The sequence below is a fragment of the Lissotriton vulgaris genome, chromosome 9, assembly GCF_964263255.1.
Source record: "Lissotriton vulgaris chromosome 9, aLisVul1.2, whole genome shotgun sequence".
Taxonomy (NCBI): Eukaryota; Metazoa; Chordata; class Amphibia; order Caudata; family Salamandridae; genus Lissotriton; species Lissotriton vulgaris.
The window spans coordinates 1,225,361,243-1,225,378,882 of record NC_141697.1 but is presented as its reverse complement, the minus strand read 5'-3'; the positions used below and the strand labels follow the sequence as shown (position 1 = coordinate 1,225,378,882).

Here is a 17,640-nt window from a genome sequence, read left to right as displayed (position 1 = left end):
TAGCTCATGGCCAACCAGGTTACCTCCCTCTTGATGTAATGTAATGTAAAAGTACACTTGTAGAGTGCGACAGTCACTCCAAGGAGCATCATGGCGCTAAGCGGATCCCAGAGATCTAACAATACTGGGTAGCCGGTGACTACTTACTGGGAAGTTTGGCATCTGACTTTCGCGGGATGCACCATTATGCCCAATCGCAACAGGGCAAGACCCCTCTGTAGACACTCAGAGCTCCTTATGTCACCCCTAGAGATGTGGGAGCAAAAAGGCTACACGCCCCTGGGAAAAACAGTTTGACAATTGGCTTTTCCTCTCCTGTCCCCAGTGCCAGCCAGTCTGGTTAAACAATAGATTGCCCCTTTCCTGAGTGTTACCCATTTGCCCTTCAAAGGCAGCCTTTCCAATGAAGCTTGTCTTTTGGGCTAACACCCAGTCCTCTCCGGGAAGAAGGAAACCTCCCTCACCCCTCCTCAATGGCAGCGTTGTGAATGGTAAGGACGCAGACCAGCCAGGAATGGAGAAAAGGCAGAATGCGCATGACTGGTTTGGTCAGCCCCAGAGGGCCGACCAAACATTCAGCACCTTCAGAGTGGGCAAGCCACTCCTCCCCTGTCCTACAGCTGGACCGCCCACCGCCAACCAAACACTTCTGCTTTCTCGAATGCGAGAAGCAGAAACATGAAATGGTATTTATACCAGGTTATGTTTCTGCGAGAAAGCAGTGGGGCGACACTCCTCTGCCCACATGGAGGAGCCGCCCCTGCTAACATCTGAGTGGCTTCTCCAAGGAAGGAGGTAACACCTCTCTCCCATGCAGGCCCCTCTTACCTACTTTCCTTGGAATCGTTAGCAAGTCACCCCAAGAGGGCAGAAATCCGTCTGCAGGACAAGCCCCATGTACATCAATAAAGGATAACTGAAAATGTTGGGCAACTAAAGTGGTAACTTCTAAAGTTGCCACTTTGCACACCAGTGAAATTAAATTTGATTTAACCAATAAATCGGATTTAATGCACAGATTCTTTTAGTACCAAATAGTACCAACCTTAGTAGTCCCATTCAGAATTTAGCAGGCTGGGGTGCTAGCCTGAAACCCTTTACTTGCAAATGGGGCTACTAGCCTTTCCACAGTAAAATTGACGATTTAAGGTTTTTGCTGTAAAATTACATCTTCCATAGATTAACACACATCACCCTGTCTTAGGACTCATTAGGCCTGCCTTGGGGGTGAGTTACATACATTAAAAAGAGAGGTTTGGGCTTTGTCATTACTTTAAATGTCAAAGTCGAGTTAACCGTTTTAACCCGGCCTTTCAGTCTGCAGTGGCATGTTTTTCCTTATGGTACCCATGGGGGCACAACTAGCGCTGCCATCCAAGAGAGAGATTTCAGCCTACAAGCCCTGGGAACCCCTGGTAGCATATAGTAGGGACTTTCAAGTAAATCAGGTTATTCCAATTGGGGACAAATCAAATAAACATACACTTTTTTAAAGGTCAGAGCACATGCCCCGAGGCAGGACATTACAAATCTACTCTGCGCCAGGCAAGACGTAATAAACATGTCCCAGGACCAATGTTCCCTCTAATTTTTTCCTCTGTGTGCGGCAGTGTAAGGTCTATGTGCGCTGCAACCAAGTCCGGGTGTGTGAGCTTAGTCTAGGGTAGTGGCGGGAGGCTGCCTGCTGGTTGCTTCCTGTTCCTCCACCCGGATTAAGAACACGCAGCCAGGAGCGGACTCGGAAGCAGCGCGGAACCTGCGGTAAAGGTTCCTACCTTTTAATTGTATTCCCAACCTACGCTCCCGCGAGCCTGCCGGCCGCGGGTGCATGTGTTCCCGTTTCTACCTAGGACACACCCCAAGCAGTGAACCTGCTCCCACTCCAACTCTTGAGGCAGCTGCCATACCAGTTCCCAGTCTCCCTCTAAGCCACTCTCCTCGGGTAAACCAAAGATGAATAAGAGAGACACTCATCATGACAAATGCAAGGTGTCCAAGAGTGACTTGTCACCATCCCATTACTTCTGCTTCAGACAGAAGTCAGTCATTCAGCATTCAAAGGACCTGACTGCTTCCATCCTCCATCTCTGAACCCATGCCGAAACTGGCTGCAGCACGCCCAAGTGTGCCGGGTCAGGGTTTATTGCTGATAGAAGCCTTACTGGAGGCCATGCTGCAGCTCTGTAGGACAATGCCAGCTCACTGTAGACAGCGTTCAAGTCCATCTTAGCCACAGAGACCCACAGTCGGGCTTTTGTTCACGGGGCCTGTCCTAATGCCGACGGACTCAGATGGACTTCCATCCGGTCCTCATCTGTGCTGGCCTATAGCTTCACTACTGTGGTGGAGGCCCTATTGATTCCGACTGCTCTGGCGCCTGCTCTGACCTCAGTGGTGCCTACTCCAGAGCTGAAGCCGACACCTGTCTCCGATCTGGAACCAACTCAGCCCGGACCAGGTCTGTGTCTTTTTGTGGGTTTGACAAGGTACAACCAACTTTGGAGGAGCTCAAGTCTCTTCACCAATGCCAGTCCTATTGTAGAATCGACTTCTGATGCTGTTCGGGGGCTTCAACATGCTCCACATAATGAGGACGACAGGGTGGACGGTTTAGAATAGGGTATCAATCATACAAGAGTATACAGAGTAATAACAATCAAGAAACAATAATATGAAAGCAGTACAATGTCTAAACGGATAGGATTATAGCACCCCAGAGGGTGAGTAAACACAATGTTGACAGCAAAGCAGTAGTCAGTAGTGGGTGCGTTGCAGGTTATTGAGGCACTCGAGTCCTAGTGTACAAAGGTAAGTATTCAGACAGCCGATAATGAGGGAGCCAAATACTGTCATTGTTCCAGTATCAATAGTGTTCAGGTGTATTTAGCCATAAGGATGGCCTTCACCTCTTTCTTGAAGAGTATAGTGGACGGGATAAGCCTGATTTCTGGCGGGAGTGCATTCCAGATCCTAGGTGCCATTCCAGAGAAGGAGCGTTTGTATGTTTTTTCCTTCCGGAATCTCCGTGGTTTCAGGAGGAGAGTGTTTGTGCTTCTGTTGGATCTTGAGCCTCCTGATATGGTCAGCTTATGAGAGAGGTAGTTGGGTGCCTTGTGGTGTACGGCCGAGTGTGTCATACAAGCAATTTTCAACTGAATTCTGGCTTCAATAGGCAGCCAGTTTAGGGCTTTTAAGTCAGGGATATATGTGAGTGTTTTCTTGAGCCAGTGATGAGTCTCGCGGCCGCGTTCAGGGAGGCTCTTAGGGGAGCCGTTGTTGTCAGGGGGAGCCCGCTGAGAGCCACAATTCCGTAGTCTATGCGAGGAATGACTAAGGCTTGTACCACAGTTTGGAAGTCCTTGGGTGGTAGGAAGGGTTTGAGTTTTCTCAACGTGTTGATTTGGAAGTTGGCTCCTTTAGTTGCTATGCTAATATGCTGCTGCATGTCGAAATTGCAGTCCAGTGTGATGCCAAGGGATTTCGCTGAGTCCATGATGGTGGGTTGGACATTGAGAGCGGTTTGATGATTGAGCCAGGTTTGGGTGATGGCCTTTTTCGCAGGAGGAGAGATCAGAAGGAACTCAGTTTTCAGAGCATTTAGTTTGAGGTGATTGTCGGCCAGCCAAGCTTGGGTGTTTCTTAGTGTGGCATTCAACAGAGCTGAGTGTCATCGGCGTACATATGGAAATGTACCTTAGAAGATTGAAGCAACGTGGTGAGTGGTTCCATGACGAGGTTGAACAATGTGGGGGATAGGGAGGAACCTTGCGGAACGCCCAGTGTTACTGGCACAGGCGAGGACAGTGCGTTGTTGATCTTGAACCTCTGAGAACGGTTGTGCAGAAAGGACGTGAACCATTTGAGAACCGTCCCGGATATGCCCATTCTGGTATTTAGGAGCTCCAGAAGATTCTCGTGTTTGACCGTATCAAATGCTGAAGAAAGGTCAAGGAGGATGAGGAGGCAAGACTCATTGTGATCAAGGATTTGGAGGGCATCATCTATTGTGTGTCATGGCCGTTTCCGTGCTATGCTTTGCTCTGAATCCGGATTGGTGAGAGTTGAGGAGGTCAAACTGCTCAATGTGTTTTGTCAGTTGGAGTTGTACGCATTTTTCTAACAGTTTTGCTAGAGTGGTGATATTGGTGATAGGACGATAGTTGTTTGGGTCGGCTGGGTCAGCTGTGGGTTTCTTGAGTATAGGCGTGACTTGCCCAATCTTGAGGGAGTCTGGGATGAGCCCTTGTTGCAGGGAACAGTTGATGATTTTAGTCCAGAGTGGGAGGAACAGGGGGGTGAGGACTTTAACAGCATTGGCAGGTAGGGGATCTGTGTGATGATTGGCGGGTTTCAAGGTGACCAGCAGCTTGTGAATTGATTCTTCGGAATAGGTGTCGAAGGACGTCCATGAAGCGTTGTTTTTAGCATGAGTGTTAGTTATGCATATGGAGCCGGCGAATCGACTTACATCCTTGATGAGATCGCTTCTTATAGTGTCGTTCTTTTGCTTGAAGAAAGCAGAGAAGTCTTCGCAACTTGGGATAGCCTTTGTTAAGTTGTTGGGTTGTGGAGGTTGCGTTTTGGTTTGGGTTTTGACTAACTCGAACAGTTTTTTTGGTCGGTTTTTAGCTTGATCCAGCTGTTGGCTAAAGAATATTGATTTCGAGCGTTTGATTTTTCTGAAGTAGGCGTTTCTCTTACTCTTAAGCGTTCTAAGGTTCAGTGCTGAGGGGTCCGATCTCCACGCGCGCTCAGCTAAGCGCATCACACGTCTGTCTTCATTGAGTCTGCCATCGTACCATGGGTTCGAGTTCTTGGTGGAGACTCTTCAATTGCAAGGGTGCAGCTTCATTGATTATTGTAGACATGGAGTCTAGGTAGAGGTTGGTCAATGAATGCACATCAGAGACGTCCGTCAGGGGAAGAAGGAGACTGCCTGTGTGGGCAGGCAAGGACTTTGGGTTAAGGTTCTTCAGGTCCCTCTTCCAAATCTTGGTTTTGGCAGGTTGCGCCGGGTTAAGTTTGACTTTTTTGTTGATGAAGAAGGTGATGATGTGGTGGTCTGACCAGTCACATGGTTCGATTGCGACTAGTTGGGTAGAGTCTTCTTTGGCGATGATAAGGTCAATGATAGAGCCTTTTTCATGTGTCGGACCGTTGCAGATTTGGGTGAGGTCAAGTGCGTCGAGGAAAGTCTTAAGGCTCTTCACCACAGTGTCTTTCTGGTCATTCCAGTGGAGGTTGAAGTCTCCCAGGTAAATTTGATTGAGCTGTCGACCGGCGTTGGTGGATATCGTGTCCATTAGTTGTTGGGAGAAGATGAAGTTATCACCGGGTGGGTGGTAAATAACATGAAGGGAGCACACAGGTTTGCCCTCACTAGAAATCTCAAGGCAGATGAGTTCGCAGGAGGAGAGAGAGGGGAAGGGGCCTTCAGTGACAGCTAGGTTGCTCCTGTAGATGCATGCGATGCCCCCGCCCATCTTGCCATTCCTGTCGAGTCTAATAATGCGATAGTTGGGGGGGACTAGTATGTCCATTATAGGTGTGGATGTTTCAGTTAACCACGTTTCAGTCAGAATGGCTAGATCAATGCCCCTTGATAAGATGAGCTCCGCGACGCCAGAGGAGTGTCTCCGGGCCGATCTGCAGTTGAGCAGGATACACTTTAGTCTAGGGGTGAGGAGGGTGGGAGAATGTTCTAAGGAGAGGGGGATATTTTTGAGATTACAAGGGACAGAACTTCTGTCGCTCAGTGTGGGTGGCCTGAGGGGATTTGTGGGAATCGTGGGTATGGGGAGGTGTGTTGTGGGTGCGCGTTTTGTGGGACCTGGGCCATAGGAGCAGAGTAGATTGTGTAAGTCTCGGCCCGAAAGGGTGTTTAGGGTGCGACGGGGACGGCCGGAGGCCTTGCGATCAGGGATAGAGGGCCAGCGCGGGGAGAGCAAGGTGGAACGGTTTGAGGGGCGAATGGAGTCCTTGTTGGGCGGGGAAGAGTAGGGTAGTGGGTGCCTGGGGTGTGTGAGAAGAAGTTCTTTGATGGTGTGGAGCTCTTCCTTGACTTGTAGGAGAGTGGAGATGATCATGTCCAGTGTTGGATTGGGGATGGAATTGGAAGTGAGAGCAGTGGGTGAGTGTTTGAGTCGGGTAATGGGGTGGGAACTGGATCGAATGTGACGGGATGTGCGCGCGATGGAGCAGGGCTCTGCGGTCCGAGTAGGTGGGGTAGCGTTCGAAGGATGAGAGAGTTTGTGAACAGGGGGCGGGGATGAGGACAGGGGGCGGTTGATAGCGTGAGTGATGGCGCTTGTGGTAGGCGGTGTGGGTGAGTTGAGGGATGAATGTAGACTGGAGGGGGAAGGAGTGACAATAGGGGGGTGGGGGCTAAGAATGGGAGGGGATAAAGGATAAGGGGTTATGTTGAGGGAGGTGGTGTGTTCCGTGAGTCTGGCCGATGGGGTGGGGTAGTGGAGAGTGAGAGTGGGGGGGGAGAGAGGGTGAGGGTTGGTCATGTCGCGGGACGCGGGAGGTATGCTCAAGGTGGTGGAGGTGGGTTCTGCGCGACTTGTGTGAGGAGAGGGGTGGGGAATAAGGAGGGTGGGGGTATTGGTGATGTGTGAAGGGGGATGATAATCGCCAATGCATGAGGGGTGTGGGGAAGTGAGATCGGATGGGTGATCGATTACAGCAGCATCTGCGACGTTCGCAGAGGTTGTGTGGTGGGGGGTGAGGAGGGTGGGGATAACGGGAGTGAGCAAAGGGGGGTGATCTTCGCTAGTGCATGGAGGAATTTGGGGGATATGAACGGGTGGTATGCAATGGGAAGTATGATCAGGAGGGTGACTGATTACCGCGGATTGGGGAGGGGAGAGCTGTGAGATGTTCCTCAGCTGTGATGGGGTGCGGCTGGTGTATATGGGGGAGAGGTCTATGTCTGTGATTGAGAGGTGTGGGGCAGCTACAATAGGTCGGTGGGTGATTAAGGTGCAGGGGGGAGAGATCTATGTCTGTGATTAAGGAGTGTGGGGTAGCTACAGAAGGTGGGTGGGTTAAGGTGCTGGGGGTAGCGGAGAGGTGCGTGTCGTTTTGGGGCTGAGCTATGTTAGCTGGGTTGTGATTGGAGGCTGTGCGTTTGGGGATGAGAGGACTGGGGGTGCTGTGAGTGGGGGGTCCGTGGATTGGAGAGGTGCTGTTTGAAGGTGGGGAACATGTTGTCTAGTAGTTCCAGGTTCCTGTCTGTGGATTGAATTAGGACAATCCCGTTATTGTAGATAGTGATGGTGGTTCTGCCTGGGAAGAGTTGAGATGGTGTGATGGAGAGTGTTGAGCCATGAGCGGATTTCCTGGTAGAGGAGACGGTGAGTAAGGTGCAGAACACTTTTCTCCATTGGACTCTTCGTGTGGTGTGGAAGATGATGTCAATATTCATGGATCCATTCACCGATGAGAAATAGGTGTCGACAAAGGGGGTTTCAGGGTGGGTCCTAAGGAAGTTATGTTTAAAGCGCTTAGCGGCTTTTTTGTTGGGTAATGGTGGGTAGATGATTTTATATGTGTGTTTGCCGATGAGATCCATGTTGGGTATAGGTAGGCGTAGGAGGGTGTACAATAATGATAACAGGAGCAAAAGACAAGTGCAAACAAAAAATTACATGTAACGATAGTGACAATGGTGAGCAGACTGAGTATATGAGGTAGCAGTCAGAATCAAAAGTGACATTAGTGACATTAGTGAGCAATCAAAATATATGAGGTATCAATCGGTACGTCCCAAGAGAAAGTGAACTGGGTGCAGGTTACACAAGTGTATAAAATACAAGTAAAAATATAATAGTGATATACGAGGTAGCATTTACATTAGTGCGCAATCAGAGTACATGAGGTAGCAGTTGGTGCGTCACAAAGAGAAAGTGAATTGGGTGCAGGTTATAGGTGTACAAGATACAAGTAAAAATATAATATAGATAAAACATTGTCTAAACATTAACAGAGGCAAAAACATTGTCTCTAACACAAGAGATAGTGGATACACATAGGTATGAACCCAAATAAAGAGGTAGCAGCCTGTGTGTTACATGGGAAAGTGAACAGAGCGCCAGCTACAAAAATGTCTAACAGACCGGTAAAGGTATAATACTGCAAAAATGTCAAAAAGACAGGTAGAGGTATAATACTGCAGGAGAGAACAGGCATTATGTTACTAGTGAACATAATACAAATAGAAATATAGACACTCTATCCAGAAAATGGTGTAAACACATGGGTGTAAACCCCGGCTAGCCACCCGAGAGAGAGACTAGGCAAAAATGGCCGCCCCATATGAGGAGAAGAGACAGTAGTCCTCTTTTTATTTTTGTGGCTTTGTGAGCAGGGAGGGCAGTTTCGTTTTCAAGCTAGCCCAGTTCCTGAGTTGCTGTGAGGGAGTCTTATCTTGCAGGGGCCTCGTGGGCATCTGAAGGCACAGGAGGTGATTTATTGCCTTTCTTTTTAGCACCCCGCCATTTTGAACAAAGGGTTTTGCAAAAGTACAAGCGATGGTCAAAAGAAGTACCTTTTTTTGTCGAGAAGCCTGTCAGTTAGTGGGGGGGGGGGCGCGTCCACTGCCGCCCGTGAATCTCCGCGGGGTTTGCAGGTTTCCTGGTGCATTAAACAGCGTCCCGAGCCCTTCCACTGCCCTCAAGACTGTGGGAATCCTCTGATGTGGGGCGGGGGGTAATTGTGAACTGTAGGAACCGGAGACCTGCTCCCAAGGTCCCGGCGGCAGCCGGTGGGGGGGGGGGGGGATCGTAGGGGGTCACATACGCAGAGGAGGAATCCCCGCTCTTGCCTGCAGGGCGCTCTGAGCCTTAGTGCTGCCGCCCCTTCCGTCACACCTGACGGCGCTGTGTGTTTCCCTCTGGTCTCGCTGTTAGACTAGGGACTCCACTCCGGTGGTTCCCTGGGCAGCGTCTCCACCCTCCCTCCCTCTCACCTCCAGCTTCCGAGGGTCCGATGTAGAGAGGGACAGGTTCAGCCGAGTGAGCCTCTCAGATAAGTGAGGCTCACCGCGGACCTGCAGCAGGATTCCGGACTTAACCGCTGTGCCCGTGGGGGTGCCTCCAGGCGTGCCAGGCGCCTCAGACTGCCAAAGCCTCCAGGCTATTACAGGTACAGATCTCCGACGGCGCTCTCCATGCAGGGGGTGAGGGGGGGGGGGGGGTCCGCCAAGCCTCCAGACTATTTAAGCAACAGATCTCAGACGCCGCTCTCCATGCAGGGGGTGGGGGGGTCCGCCACGACCCGCTTCAGAGCCTTTTCAGACCTGACCAAAACCCAGCGTCCTCCGATGTGCTCTCCGGTGCTGTAGAGAGAGCGGGCAGCGCGGGGTGGGGGGGGGGGGGGAGTCCGCCACGACCCGCTTCAGTGCCGTTTAGTCTTGGCCCCACATCTAGCGTCCTTCGCCGTCTTCCCAGTGCTTCAGCATTACAGGCTCGGTCGAGTGTCCAGCAGTTCCACAGGCTCCAAACCCCAGTCGAGCCAATAATCATGCAGTTCGGGTTTGATGCTTTTTTGATTCCGTTCCGGTTCCGTTACATTTCGTTCCGTTGGACTGGTGACCTGGTGGGTGCTAACAGGGATGAAGCCCGCAAGGGATCCCAAGCACTGGGAGCTCTTCACAGGAGCTCCTACCAGGCGGCCATCTTGGCTTGGCTTCCTTAAATCCATAAACTGAGATCCAATGCACCATCTATAAACCATTAATAATACTTTTAATATCCCAAAGGGTGTTTGAAGACTGTCTTGAAGGAATAACACAAGACGGTGTCTTATTGTGATTATGGTCTCATTATGGTCTAGCTCGAAAGCACAGCTGTCCTCAGACAATTTTAGGACAATCATCAGGAGAGGAGCTTTGGCTCCGCCCACAGGAGCCAGGATTACATGTTTTGACTGAGCTGAAGTTGTGGGCTTCCACAAAAAAGTGCTTGCCCTCCACACAGTTGTAATCATTTTGTTTATTTATCCAGCTGCTTGAACTTTCAGGAGCACACACATGACAATTGAATGCCATTAAAGTGTCTTAGATAACTAGATAATGTTTGGCGTTTCTCTCTGGCAGCAGCACAGATGGTAGGAGGAACGCAGTCCTTACCCTACTTGGATGTTTAGGTCTGGCTTGACAGTGCATTCATATGCTTAACCTATTGGCAATACCAATGCTTGTTTTTGTGTTTAGACTTTCATATATCGCTGTGCCTGTTTTATCGGTAAAACACTGTTATGGAGTAAGTTACAGGCATTTATGGTTTTTAAGGTTCTTGTTATTTTTGGCAATAGTGTGACCAATTCATAAGTGTCCAATTTCAGCAAGAATATTTTTAAACTGTTTAATTGGACAAAATAAAAATGGATAAATCTTTAATAATTGCTGATAAGCACGACTTTAAACACAAAGGCAGCTACACAAGTAAAAAAAAAAAAGCTTGCATTGTAATGAAAGATAGCAATACTTTGTGATACAGTATAGAAATGGTTCTGGAGGATGTGGTCCCACGATATTAACTCTGAAATATTGCTTGCAAGAATGTTGTTGCAAGGTATCTGCTTGCACAGTATAGACAATGTTGGTAGACGTGTTGCTTCTTTGATGGTATTGCGCAAGTTGATATCTTGCCGTCAATATTGTTGCAGGTCGATATTTTTGTACTAAAGAATGTGACGGAGAATCCTCCATAAACAGTTCAATTGTATTTTTATCTCCTGTACAGCTGCTTGCATAACTATCTCATTTGATCATTCTGTCTGCCCAGGAACAAGGATGAGGAAACAAAATGCGGATGCCTGATGTGATTGGCTGTTCATTGGATTGAGACTACTGCGGTTGACACAGTTAGAAGTGGTCCAGCAAGAGCAGACGGCACCATGGACCGGCGACGTTCGTGGTCCTACACACCCAGCTCTGGACTAAGTAACACTTGCAGAAAATGCCCCTTTGAGGAAAATAGGATTGAATTTTTATTAAATTGTGTTGGTCTGTGGCTCCACAGCTGAAATGGTGTTCTCTCTACTTTGAAGTATAAATTAGAGGTCAGCACAGTCCCCCCAACACAAGGTTCACCCTGGATATGTGCGCGTTAGAAGATACATTTCACACCTGAAAGTAAGAAAAGAAGTCCATATTTAGATCTTTTTTTGGGTTGGATGGAGCTTAAGTCTTAGTAAGAAAGAATGTGTATGTATGTATGTCATTGTTCTTTAAAGGAAAGTCCTAGGAAATAGGATATTAAATTAGTTTGGAACTTTTAACCAAAGAGGCAATTGGGGGGAATATATGTAGAAGTAGAGTGTGATATGATATTTAGTCATCAAGGCTTGGCCGTAATCCGTTCGCGAGGTTTCTAGAGATCTTCGCCCTGTAGAACCCATTCCCTTCGGTGTTACTTGAGGCCCGCCATGTTCTGCTTAGTTTGAAAACAATAGGTAGGTCTATGTATCAGCAAAATTAGTAAGTTACAAAAGCTGGTTTTAAGACGAGGTGTTTGCAGACAGATTTTTATAGAACTATCACAATTTCAGCAGAGATATGACAGAGTTTATTTTTGTAACTGTTTTTTGTGACCGAGCACGAAAGGCTACATGTCCGTTGTGTAAGCGCCATCTTTCCTAACTTTTAATTCCAAACCTACATCCATCTCGCAGCACTTTAGCAAAGACCATATTTATCGACGGAAGAATCAATGAGCCAATTTATATACTGTAGTGAATAAGGAACATGTGATTTAGCCATAATTCTTGCTGAATCCTTTGCCTTCATTGTTAAAGCTTTAACTGTTTGACTTCGACATAATGCATTTAATTTTTTTGTCACCATTTCAGTGTCTGTATGTTTTCCCAAATAAAATTTGTATGTTTGCAGAGCATTGAATGCCAGCGTTTCAACTGTTCTTTTAAAACCAAATAATACAATATTTCATTCTAGTTGACTCTAATAAAGTTTCTTTTTTATCCGTTCAAAAAAAATGTCCTTAAGTTGTTTGTGTCATAATATGAAAGTACGTTATAACATGACATCCTGGCATTGGCATTAGGTGCAATGTTTGTAAGGTTGTACGCAATCAAATCGACTTTTAGAATGCCTGCTACACTGCAATTGAGTTGAAATTGTGGAGGTAATGGTATGTCCTTCATTATTATCTGCCAATTTTATTTTTTTGAAAGTTGTTGTTTTATGTTACGTATCCTTACTACTGCCCTTTTCTGAATCCCCCAAATCTGTAACACCCCCTCAACGCTACTCTTCCTGAATCCTAAAAGCCCCTAGCAACCTCTTAATGCTACTAGTCACTGAACCCTTCCAATTCCGCACTTCCACTTAATGCTACCCTTTCGCAAACCTTAAAACCTGGAACTACCCCTTTACCCTTGAACACGGAATTTCCCTTATCCCAAAAACTCCTCTTACTATTCCCTAATGGCATCCTACCCTGATCTCTAAAACCCTTGCTATCCCTTAATACTCCTCATCTCTGAACCCTACAAAATTCGTACTGCCATTTTATGCTACTATTACTTGAACCCTAAAAACTATGAACCGCCCCAATGCTACCTTACACGAAACCCTAAAAACCTTTTGTACCCCTAAATTGCTAACCTTCACTGATCACTAAATGCCCTTAACTACCCTTTAATGCTACCAATTCCCGACTCCTACCAACCTGGTAGCAGCCCTTATCACCAACCTTCTCCATCCTTTAAAAAAAACAAAAAGAAAAAAAAAACTCCCCTTTCCTAATTCATTGTAAATTTTACACTTTTAAGCTTTTTTTAAACTTAAGCTTGAGGGTGCCCCATTACCCATGCTCCCAGTATGTGCCTTTACCCTATGAAATGCAACATTTTTAGTTTTTTGTAGCTTTTTCATATTTTTTTTTTTTTAGGTGACATTATCGCCAAACTTTTATTTTTTATTTTTTTTAGTCTTCTCCCCCGTTATTTTTCCTGCAACCCGTTTCCTCATACATGAGTACAAGAGGTATTACAGTCAAACATTTCTGCCTTTTCAGTATCCCCGTCACTTTGTACCCATTCTGGTGTAATATATTTAATGCCCTATATACCACATTCTTTGACCAGATACAATCTTTTTTTCGGGGGGGAGAGGGGGGATAACACTTTTTTATTAATCAGCACCAGCATATCAATCACATTACAGAGAAGAAATAAGAGAATCACAAATTGGTGACAGGGTACATCAAGTAGTGCAAAAATATAAGTCATATGGAACGTCTAGGGTGAGGGGGGGGGGGGTCCTCCTCAATGGGGGAGAAAGGTGGCTGACATATGTCCCCACAATATGAATTCCACATGCCCCACACATGTGCCCACTTCTTAGGGCAGCCACGGGCTACATACAGTTTTTTCTCTGGACATTGACCAGTCAAGGTCCTTCTCCCAATCGCCCACCTCTGGAGGCTGACGCCCCCCACTTCTGAGCAATGTTTCTTTTAGCAAGCATAAGCCCCAGAGTGGCCCATTGTAGCTGGCAGTCATTCAAATCATTCGGTTCCCAGATATTCAACAAACATCTACAAGCATTCAGGGTGAGCTGTGTGGACAGGACAGCGTTAATAACATCATGCACGCTACACCAGTAAGAGTGAATACTAGCACATTCCCAGATTATATGCATGAAGGTGCCTGTTTGGCCACACCCACGCCTACAGTTCCCCTCATCTATTTTCCCCATTCGTACCAATTGGGGACCAGTCACATATAACCCGTGAAGGATTTTGAGCTGAACTAGCCGGAGGCGTGCCGGTATTCCCACGACTCTAGGCGAAGATACGGCCTCCTGCCAGTCCTCCTCATCCGGTATGTAACACTTACAACGCAACTTTTACGTCGTAATGCTGTTACAACGCAGCTATTACAACGCAGGATCCATTACATCGGATGCCATTACAACGCATGGCATTACATAGCAGATGGTATTACAACGCATACCATTACATCGTAAGTATTGGTAAGTATATAATTTTTTTTTATTTTATTTAATATTATATAATTGATTTAATTATTATAAATAAAAATATTTATTTATGTTTTTAAATATTATAAATTAAATATATTAATTTAAGTAATTTTGGGGTACATGGGTGTTTTTAAGTTTTAGGGAAGGGTTTGCGTTTTGGGGTACAGGGGTGTTTTTAGGTTTTAGGGCAGGGTTTGTGTTTTGGGGTACAGGGGTGTTTTTAGGTTTTAGGGCAGGGTTTGGGTTTTGGGGTACAGGGGTGTTTTTAGGTTTTAGGGCAGGGTTTGGGTTTTGGGGTACAGGGGTGTTTTTAGGTTTTAGGGCAGGGTTTGGGGTTTGGGGTACAGGGGTGTTTTTAGGTTTTAGGGCAGGGTTTGGGTTTTGGGGTACAGGGGTGTTTTTAGGTTTTAGGGCAGGGTTTGGGTTTTGGGGTACAGGGGTGTTTTTAGGTTTTAGGGCAGGGTTTGGGTTTTGGGGTACAGGGGTGTTTTTAGGTTTTAGGGCAGGGTTTGGATTTTGGGGTACAGGGGTGTTTTTAGGTTTTAGGGCAGGGTTTGGGTTTTGGGGTACAGGGGTGTTTTTAGGTTTTAGGGCAGGGTTTGGGTTTTGGGGTACAGGGGTGTTTTTAGGGTTTGGGTTTTGGGGTACAGGGGTGTTTTTAGGTTTTAGGGTAGGGTTTGGGTTTTGGGGTACAGGGGTGTTTTTAGGTTTTAGGGTAGGGTTTGGGTTTTGGGGTACAGGGGTGTTTTTAGGTTTTAGGGTAGGGTTTGGGTTTTGGGGTACAGGGGTGTTTTTAGGTTTTAGGGCAGGGTTTGGGTTTTGGGGTACAGGGGTGTTTTTAGGTTTTAGGGTAGGGTTTGGGTTTTGGGGTACAGGGGTATAGTAGGGTTCAGGGGTAGGTTTGTGTTTTGGGATAATTAAATTATATTTACCATTTTTAAATTAATTAAAATATATTTAATAAATTAAATTAATTTTATTACATTAATTACATTTTTAAATTAAATTAATTAAATTAAATAAATTATTTCAATTAATTTAATTTATTTTCAATTATAAAAATATGTACATTAAATTAATTTCATTATTTTAATTAAATTAAATTATTTCCTTTTTTTATTAAAATTACATTTATTAAATAGATATTATTTTATTTAATTAAATTAATGGCTATTTCAAAATGTATTTTAATTAAATTAATTTAATTAAATTAATTAAATTAACTTAATAACATTTTTTTTAAAAAGGTATACTTACCTATACTTACGATGTAATGGTATGCGTTGTAATAGCATCTGCTATGTAATGCCATGCGTTGTAATGGCATCCGATGTAATGGATCCTGCGTTGTAAAAATTCCGTTGTAACGGAATGCGTTGTAAAAATCTGCGTTGTACTGACACCAATCCTCCTCATCCATCTCAATTCCATACCTGGACCACTTCTCCCGAAGCGACTGGAGGGGGTCCGACGTGTTATTTATCAGTTTCATATATTAGGGATATAGAGATATTGGGGACAAGACCCATCTAAAACTCTGTCCTCTAGTGGGGAGGATTCAGGAGGGGTGTTACCACGTTGCATATGGGAACGCAAAGCATGCCTGCCCTGTGTGTATCAGAAAAATTCCGAATTTGCTAAGTCCAACTGCTGTAAGGTGGAGAATGATTTAACATCATTTTTATCCTATAGGTCACGTATTTGCGAGGTTCCTATTAGGTCCCACTTGTCGAACCCCTTGCTTTTCCACAAGCTACCCAGTTGTTCGGAGTCCCACAGTTGCGTCGCGAGAGTGAGCCTGCGACTCCATCAGAGACATTTGGTAGCAGTGTGCCAGACTGTATGTTCGGTGGGACCCATGAGGTCAAAGCGGCGAGGCCCGGAATAGAGGGCTCTATTATAGTTCCTACCCGGTGGGAGCCACCTGTCCCTTGTATAGCCTGGGTTCCCGGGGAGAGTGTAAGTGCCATGGTTTATGGCCGCCAGATGGGCCACTCAATAATACTTCTTAATGTCGGGGAGGCTAATGCCCGAATTTAAAGTGCGCTTTTTAAGGGCAATACGTGGCTTTCCACTCCATAGCTAGTCACGTTGGAGGCTCTCCACCTCTCTGAAGTAGAACGCTGGGACCAGGGCTAAGGAATTCTGCAGGGCATATGTAAACCGAGGCAATGACATATCTTAAAAAGGGCCGCCTTTCCCAGAAGGGAGAGATTTCCAGTTACTTATGACCTTGCGCAGCCTGGCCAGGGGGGTGGGGGAGTACATTTTGGAAATAACGGAGTGATGGGTTCAGATATTTAAAGCCATCTGAGCATAGTTGTAATCGGCATCCCCGCGGTGGGATTGGCGGCTCCCCAGCCAAAACAAACCACAAACATTTGCCCCAATTGATGGAGTACCCAGAGAACCTGCCAAATATGGCGAATATCTAAAACCACACTCAATGACTGTCTCTGAGAGGTCAAGTACAGCAGGATATCAGACCAGATGCAATCTTGAGCTTTTCTGTGAGGAGTAGTTCTGTCTTATTCCTGTCGTCCTGTACGTCTGCATTAATTTAATAATTGTGACAGACCGCATACTAAGAGGGGATACTGTTTAACAGGACGCTCTTATAGGAAATATTTCATGATATTCTCAGGGCTTATGGATCAGCTGCTGCTCAGTCCCTTTGCGTAGGGTTTCAGCATGTTGAAAGAAGTTTGTAGAAAATTGGACCCGACGTGTCTCTGGAGGTTCTCTGAGACTTGACTCAAGTATTTCTTCTATCTCCTTTGGAGCAGAACCGTTCCTCTAACTGCTGAATTTAAAGCGCTTCTTGAAGGTCTGGTTGCCCACTGAAGAAACAAGCATTTACTATTCAATAGGTCTCACGTTTGTCAGAGCTATTGGCGTTGTCCATGACCATGTCTTTTACCGATGTGCTTTTTGTTTACAGTGTAGTGTATGTCTGAACAGAGACACAGCTGCAGCACTGCTTGGAGGAATAAAAATGGGGAATTGTCAAGGAGACCAGAGAAGCAGGTAGCAACACAGTGTAGAGAAATTAGGAGTTACCCACGGGTCCAGAGAAGTAGGTAGCAATACTGCCTAGAGGACTAACAATGAGGAATTACCACTGGGAACAGTGACACCGCTGCAGCACTGCCTAGAGGGCTTAAATGTGGAATTACTGAAGGAACCAGAGTAGTCGCTAGCAGCACTGCCTAGACGACTAAGAATGAGAAATTACTACTGGGACCATCAAAGCAACTGTAGCACTGTCTAGAGGACTAAGAATGAGGAATTACCACTGGAATCAGCTAGTAGCACTGGCTAGACTAAGAATGAGGATTTACCACTGGGAATAGAGAGACATCTGCCACATTTGTGACCAGATTAAGAACACGATCTACAGTCCTGTTTACAGAAACTGAGCAATGGAGCTCCGGGTGAGTGAAACATAATGCTAAAAACATATGGTAGGGTGAAAGAACTAGAGAATGAAGTCACATTTCTAACATTCTAACTGTGACTGCTCCGCTCGCTAGTCAGTGACCCAGAGTCTGTAGATCGTAAGTGAAAGCTAAGGAGTGAAGGGGAGAACACACAAACCGTGGGTGTGAGTAGAAAGCAGTAAAACTGGT

The 17,640-nt window shown here is 46.2% G+C and overlaps 1 protein-coding gene across 2 annotated transcripts in view; it reads left to right on the top strand.

The window, feature by feature from the left end:
• The window catches only part of CCDC71 (coiled-coil domain containing 71), a 171,308-nt gene extending 159,411 nt beyond the window's left edge, over positions 1 to 11,897 (top strand). For both annotated transcript variants that reach the window (XR_015300100.1, XR_015300101.1), the window contains exon 4: positions 10,791 to 11,897. The gene's annotated coding sequence lies outside the window, so the exon portion shown is untranslated. The remainder of the gene's footprint in view (positions 1 to 10,790) is intronic.
• The last annotated feature ends 5,743 nt before the right edge of the window (positions 11,898 to 17,640 follow it).